The sequence below is a fragment of the Paramisgurnus dabryanus genome, chromosome 9 (genome assembly GCF_030506205.2).
Source record: "Paramisgurnus dabryanus chromosome 9, PD_genome_1.1, whole genome shotgun sequence".
Taxonomy (NCBI): domain Eukaryota; kingdom Metazoa; phylum Chordata; class Actinopteri; order Cypriniformes; family Cobitidae; genus Paramisgurnus; species Paramisgurnus dabryanus.
Genome location: NC_133345.1, coordinates 1,907,116 through 1,915,153, shown reverse-complemented (window position 1 = coordinate 1,915,153; position 8,038 = coordinate 1,907,116). Strand labels below are relative to the sequence as shown.

Below are 8,038 nucleotides of genomic sequence, written 5' to 3'. Positions count from 1 at the left end.
ACAGACCTGGAAGCGTAGCTGTATTTGTTTAACTCACAAAGACAACGGGTAAAGTATTTTCTTGATTACCTAAATGACTTGCTGTAGGAAAATAAGTTTAGGTTTAAGGGGGGAAATACAGTTTAAAGGGATATTTCAATTTATGATGATAATTCTGTCATCATTTACTCATGCATACAGGCTTACAACAACACGAGGATTAGTTTTTTCTGAGTAACACAAAAGAAGGTATTTTGAGGAATGATGGTAAACCCACAGCAGATAGTCACCATTGACTTCCATAGTAGGAATAAAAAAATATGATGGAATTTAATAGGTACCATCAACCGTGTGCTAACCATCACTTTGCAAAATATTTTCTTCATCATTTATCACGATACTTCCAAAATATTTTTTCCTACTAAGTCAATATTTCATTATTTGCTTTACAAGCTTAAAAATGATGGTGACAGGATTCCATGGTAATCACAAACAGGTAAACAAGTAAAATAATCACTATTTACTTTTAAAAGCATTTTGAAAATTGCTTGCTTATGCTGGGAGTAAAGGTATTTCATGCAAAAGGTATTTCCTCTTTAAAAGGTAATGTATGCTTCTTTTAAAGCTGACACATTTGCCACATTAAAATAACAGAAATGTGTACTGTTTAAACTTTTTGGAGCCGGTGTGTCTGTGTTCTTGGGGCACACATCTACATGTAAAAGCAGAATTGCTTATTATTCTTCTCTATTTCTTGTATAGGTCAATTATGAGTGAAGAACCGTTCACCAAATGAAGACCGCAGCCAGGTGACGGGATCCTGTGGTAATCACAAACAGGTAAACCAGTAAAATAATCATCATTTAATGTTAAAATAATTTTGAAAATTGAAGTTCTGTGTGTTCTTATTGTACTTTATTTATTTCTGCAGGTAAGCACCATACCGTAAGCTTCATTCCCTTTATAACAGGTAAGGTTCATACTGTTTTATTCTTTTGTACTGTTTTATTCGTACTGTTTTAAATCATTCAGTAAATGCAAAGTTAAACTGATGTGTTTTTAATCTAGATTTAAAAGTGTCTACTGTTGAAGCACATCTGATCTCTTCTGAAAGCTGATAATAACTGAATGCTGAGGCACCTTGTTTTGAGTGAACCCTTGTTTTTTCTAAATGACCTGATCCTATTGATCCGAGTAATCGGTTTCATATTCGATTAGCATATCTGTCATGTATTGTAGCCATGAAGTGGTTTTTAAACAAGAAACAGTACTTTTTAAATCCATTGACCATTGCAATAATCGGCCCTGCTGGTGATGAAAGCATGAACAAGTTTCTCTAAGTCCTGTCTTGAGACAAAACCTCTAATTCTGGCAATATTTCTGAGATGGTAGTAAAAGCAGAATTCCTTATTATTTTTCTCTATCTCAGGCTCTACGGCATATATGTCATGATTTTATTTGTCTATTTATATGTCTATTTACAAGGACTGCCTTGGCCAAATGTTATTGTTAATTAATATTGAAGCAGTTATTTAACATAGGTCCTTTGAGTAGTGATTTGTGTAATGATCCATATATCTATTTTTATGTATATTTTTAACTTAGGAATGTGATTTTAAAGCTCATATTTGTTATTGTATGACACCTCTCATGTTATGAAAGTAAAAAATAAATGTATTTTCTGATGTCTTGCATTTCTGTTTTTAAACTGTTAATCCTTATCAAGTGCTATACATTAGAAAGTGGATATAGAGTGAAATGCACACGGTGAATAATGAACGCAGACCTTCAGTGCCGGACCTCTGACCCGCTAACCTCCATCCCGACAGCCAGCGCCTTCTCCGGATGCCATTGCGGTATCGCTTCTCGGCTTTTTGGGTAAGATCGAGTGGACACCGGGGACTACACGTTTAAATGGATTTTTGAACTTCGGCTATGGAAGCGAGGCTTGTTCCGTCCACTCCGTGCATCGACTCTGGCGCTTTCCGGGGACAAATAAGGTGAGTTTAAAATCAGAGTTTGCTTCTTTAGTGCGTGGTTGCCAGTTTGTTTGCCAGTCCGTGGTCCATAATACGTTCCGCGTTCGTGGTCTCTCCATCGCTCAGTACTTTTCTGTGTTTCTATTTTACGTAAAGCTAACACCAAAACGATTGTGGAAGGCGCTATATAGATTGTTCTCAAAGAAAAAAAAACGAGAAACAAACCCATGTGAATATGGGTCAAATTATCTAGGCGGAGCACTTCGTTCAAAGAAAAACGCAACAGAATTGTTTGCGTTGAACAAAGACAATGGTGCCTGCAGACATCGAATGTGTATTGTGGATAAAAAATGGCCAGTGGGGTGGGACAATTTTTCTTGAATTAAGTGTTTATGGGAAAAGTTCACGAATTTTTTCTTACCCTGTAGTCAGATTTATTTGCTTGTTTTAAGCATAAAATAACAGGAGAAGAAATTGTGTAGGGGGAGCAGAGGGTTTTTTTTCGTTCAAAGAAAAGCAGCGTGGCACGAATGAATGTTTGGCTGAAATGCTATCGTAATTTCCCCCTTAATTTTCCTTACAAACATGAAACCAGAGAGAAGGGTCAGTTGGCATCGAATTGCACCTTGTATTCGGTGATTGATTGAGGAAAAATATGCGTATGTGTATATATATACTTGTTTTGTTGAACAGAGACAATGGCCGCGTGCTCCAGCGTCACCTATATGCCTATTTCACAAAATGGCGGCTTTGACCGGAAGTAGGGAAAACATCGTTCAGGTTGCACCACTACGATGGCCACTCAATATAGTATGGACTGACAGCTGCTTTGTTTTCTCCTACACATGAATTTACTTGTAAAAATAACAATAACAGATATTGTCGATTGGTGTTATATTATTTTTTTAGCATTTCGTATTATCAAAATATATCATATGTTAGACAGCTTATCAATTTTAAATAAAATAACGAGACATACATAACTATTCGTGTCTGCTCCCGTTTATTGTAATGAGTGTGCACATTTGGAGAAATACTTAGACATTTTACTTCTTATTTCTTTAGACTGAATAATTATTTCTTATTAATTCCAAAGTATGCGACCCGATGATCTAATCGTGGTGTATGTGCTATTCCTCGTTTGTTTGCCTGCATCCATTGCTTTACGGCTTGCTTGTTGCGTTTAAATGCACATTTGATTTCTTTACCAGCATTGGATTTAGACCATTCAATGAGAAGAGTTAACAGCGTTTATTATGATTGATAAGCCCTCAACGGAGAATGAGGTCGGCATACATTAAAAGCCTTATTTTGTTTTTATCGTGTGCCTTCCAAAATGTATGCGACGAAACTTAAATCACGCAAAATATGAATGGTAACTAGACGTGCTTGTTGTGTGCAAGGAGTGCATTTATTTGTAAACTTTTGCTAAATCAAAATGGTTTATTTGTATTTGCTTTTTACCTGGGTTTTATCAGGTTCGCAGTCGGGACATTTTTAATCCATAGTGTATGCATAATTAATTTCAAAGAAATAAGAAGTAAAATGTGTAAGTATTCCTCAAAATGTGCTTTGGACTAAGTCCCCCGTCATCACAGCAAACGGGAGCAGACCCGAATAGGTATGGCTAGTTATTTTATTAAAAATTTCCAGCCGTCTGTAAATTTATGTTTGAAAGAAAAAAGTAAATTAATATCTTACTTACTGTTTTTGTCTTGTTTTCTAGTGAATATCTGACAATGCTTAAATGGAGATACATTTACTTGGTAAGCAAAGTGGCTTAAGATATTATGTATTGTAATAGAAAATTGTTATAAAAACGTTTTGTTTTTGCTGGGAATTCTTGTATATATTTCACAGCTATATAATTAATTATAATAACGCACTTTTTGTTGATAAACATGTTAAAAAATACATTAACACATAATAATGTGGCAACAAATCAAATGTGCATTTAAATGCAACAAGCAAAAATAAATAAATAAAGCAAATGCACGGAAAAGAAACGAGGAATAAAAGAAACACCGCGATTAAAAAAATCAGATCGCATACTTTGTAAAATAATTGAAATAAATTATAAAAATCAACAGGTTTATATTTAAAACAAATAAAAAATATCTGCCAGCGGGGTAAGAAAAATAAACTTAATTCTAGTTTCAACTTAATTCAATAATAAACTCAATTTAGGTTTATTTTTCTTACCCCACTGGCAGATATTTTTACTTGTTTTAAGCCTTAACCTATTACATTTTAGAATTTATTTCAGTAAACAAGACTTAAATTCTAAGCCACTTTGCTTATTAAGTAAATGTATCTCGATTTAAGAATTATTTTTTAACTCGAAAACATTAAGAAAATACTAAGTAAACGAACAAATTGGGATGTTCAAAACACTTAAATATTTTTTTTCACTCTACCCTTCATATTACAGCTGTCGAAAAACCACAGCAACGTTGACAGACCCGGAAGCCATGATACATTAGCAGTTTTTAAAATAAGTTAAATCTAGAATCCTTATTGGTTTTAGATACTTTAAAGCAATGAATGATCTTCTTTCTTTTGAATTGATTTGGTATTATGGAGGAGCTCTGTGTCTGGTTATTGAAGATGATTTGTTCTTTGCTCCTATGTTGGCTTATTTTTTTGTTATTTCCGTTACTATATATATTTTTTTCTTTGTTTTTTCTGATTTGAGGTTATGAAAATGTTTTAATTTGTAATAAAGGTTTTTTGAAAATTCTAAATTCTCTCTATCTCTCTCTCTCTCTCTCTCTCTCTCATGAGCGTGGATCAGATCCTGCATTAAAACATGAACTTCTGATTTGCTAGCTCAACGTTCTACCTCTGGGTTATACAATGAGAACGTATAGAGTTAAATGCCCGCTAGCCTCCACCCCAAAAGCCAGCGCCTTCGCCGGCTCCCCCTTTGGCTGCGTCTATTCCGGTATCGCTTCTCGGCCTTTTGGCTAAGATCAAGTGTAGTATCTGTTCTTATCAGTTTAATGTCTGATACGTCTCCTATCCGGGGACTATATGTTAAATGGATTTTTGACCTTCGGAAATGGAAGCGGAGCTTGCTCCTTCCACTCCATGCATCAACATGGTATTGCAGTGTTTCCATGAATGGTGCGCTCCCCATCTCGGGGATAAATAAGTCAAGTATAAAAAAAAGAATTTGCTTCTTTTGTGCGTGAATGACGGTGTTTTTTCTAATCCGTGTGTTTTAAAATTGCTGTGATTTCGTTGGCTTTATTGGTTTAACGAAAAGCTTGCGTGGAAATGAACACGCTGATAAAGAAATGTTTTTGTAATGTATTTAATTAATTTCTTTACAAGTTTGCGGAGGTGATACGAGGACGAATTAAACATCCTCGACACAGCTGAAGGCGCAACAAAAGCGAACGAGACCGATTGGAATGTTAAAAACACCTGAAAACTTTTTTCACTACCCTTCATACTACAGCTGTCGAAAAACCACAGCAACGTCGACAGACCTGGAAGCATAGCTGTACTTGTTTAACTCACAACGACAACGGGTAAGTCATTGAGCCCTGTGTTTTTATTTATCCACGTTCTAAAATTGCTATGCTTTCGTTGTTTCTTGATTGCTCTGTAAATTTTTTTTTGTTTCTATTCCACGTAAAGTTACTTTGTAATAACGAAACCATATATTTGAATGCGCAATTTAAATCCATTTGATTTAAATTGTTTCACATATTTCACTCTACACGGTTCAACCGGGCTGGAAACGGAATAAAAACAGGGTAGATCTCGAAGAATGTTTGGTCTCAGACGTGGCTTCGTGCGCTTTCCACCTGGTCACACACAGTAAATGAAATGTTAGTCGGACGGCCTCCGGGGGCGCCGTCGATGTGATCGGTCACAGGAAGATGCGGCCGTCTGGCCTCAAAGGGTGTCGCTCATACTTACCTGGCAGGGGAGACACCATGATCATGAAGGTGGTTCACCCAGGGCGAGGCTCAGCCATTGCACTCCGGTTGGGCTGACCCTTTGCGAATTCCCCAAATGTGGGAATCTCGACTGCAAAATTTCTGATAGTGGGGGACTGCGTTCGCGCTCTCCCCTGACCTTTGTGTTAAAAATAGATTCGCTTGTCGTTTTACGTAAAATCCAAGAGACGTCTAACCACGGCCCAAGAATACATTAGTCATCAAAAAAGCGGCTATTCAACGACTACATAACTTTTAATAGACAGCGAATAAGTGTCTAGGCTAAAACAAGGCTTAATTTGGGCTGTCAGTGAAAATCTAATAGCCGTTTGACCATTCCAAACGAATAGACTAGCCATTAAATAGAACCACATCAAACGGCTACATGTCTAAGAGCACAAAATAATGCTTAGATGATTCTTTTACTTCCAATATAAGAGGTTCTCGGGAATGGCAATCATCCAAACTAATAAATTATAAAGGCTTTTATAAGAAAATGACAACAGTTAAACAACCTAGACAGCGTTGGGCAATACAAAATGCTAATAAATACAAGACAAATTGAAATATTGTACATGCATGTACATTAAACAAGCCAACAAATCTGCCAATGGGCTACGACAATTTTTCTTGAATTAAGTGTTTATATCTAGATTTGTTTCTTACCCCTTTGGCAGATTTATTTGCTTGTTTTAAGCCCAAATTCTGAGTTTTTTCTCCCTAAAGGCTAGGTTTATTTTCTTAGGGCATTTTGCTCATCAAAAAATGCATCTTATTTTAAGACTTTCTAGATATTTGTATAGTTAAAACAGTTCGAAATAACAAGTAAGAAATGATTTTTTGCAATGTATTCATTCATTCGCTACCCTTCATACTACAGCTGTCGAAAAACCACAGCAACGTCGACAGACCTGGAAGCGTAGCTGTATTTGTTTAACTCACAAAGACAACGGGTAAAGTATTTTCTTGATTACCTAAATGACTTGCTGTAGGAAAATAAGTTTAGGTTTAAGGGGGGAAATACAGTTTAAAGGGATATTTCAATTTATGATGATAATTCTGTCATCATTTACTCATGCATACAGGCTTACAACAACACGAGGATTAGTTTTTTTCTGAGTAACACAAAAGAAGGTATTTTGAGGAATGATGGTAAACCCACAGCAGATAGTCACCATTGACTTCCATAGTAGGAATAAAAAAATATGATGGAATTTAATAGGTACCATCAACCGTGTGCTAACCATCACTTTGCAAAATATTTTCTTCATCATTTATCACGATACTTCCAAAATATTTTTTCCTACTAAGTCAATATTTCATTATTTGCTTTACAAGCTTAAAAATGATGGTGACAGGATTCCATGGTAATCACAAACAGGTAAACAAGTAAAATAATCACTATTTACTTTTAAAAGCATTTTGAAAATTGCTTGCTTATGCTGGGAGTAAAGGTATTTCATGCAAAAGGTATTTCCTCTTTAAAAGGTAATGTATGCTTCTTTTAAAGCTGACACATTTGCCACATTAAAATAACAGAAATGTGTACTGTTTAAACTTTTTGGAGCCGGTGTGTCTGTGTTCTTGGGGCACACATCTACATGTAAAAGCAGAATTGCTTATTATTCTTCTCTATTTCTTGTATAGGTCAATTATGAGTGAAGAACCGTTCACCAAATGAAGACCGCAGCCAGGTGACGGGATCCTGTGGTAATCACAAACAGGTAAACCAGTAAAATAATCATCATTTAATGTTAAAATAATTTTGAAAATTGAAGTTCTGTGTGTTCTTATTGTACTTTATTTATTTCTGCAGGTAAGCACCATACCGTAAGCTTCATTCCCTTTATAACAGGTAAGGTTCATACTGTTTTATTCTTTTGTACTGTTTTATTCGTACTGTTTTAAATCATTCAGTAAATGCAAAGTTAAACTGATGTGTTTTTAATCTAGATTTAAAAGTGTCTACTGTTGAAGCACATCTGATCTCTTCTGAAAGCTGATAATAACTGAATGCTGAGGCACCTTGTTTTGAGTGAACCCTTGTTTTTTCTAAATGACCTGATCCTATTGATCCGAGTAATCGGTTTCATATTCGATTAGCATATCTGTCATGTATTGTAGCCATGA

General features: G+C 35.5%; 2 non-coding genes across 2 annotated transcripts; both read left to right on the top strand.

The window, feature by feature from the left end:
• The first annotated feature begins 4,904 nt into the window (after positions 1-4,904).
• On the top strand, positions 4,905-5,095 carry LOC135764423 (U2 spliceosomal RNA). The gene has a single exon (XR_010539971.1). It is a non-coding gene; the product is annotated as a U2 spliceosomal RNA (small nuclear RNA).
• A 785-nt stretch (positions 5,096-5,880) lies between these two features.
• Positions 5,881-6,045, top strand: LOC135764566 (U1 spliceosomal RNA). Its single transcript, XR_010540094.1, has one exon. It is a non-coding gene; the product is annotated as a U1 spliceosomal RNA (small nuclear RNA).
• The last annotated feature ends 1,993 nt before the right edge of the window (positions 6,046-8,038 follow it).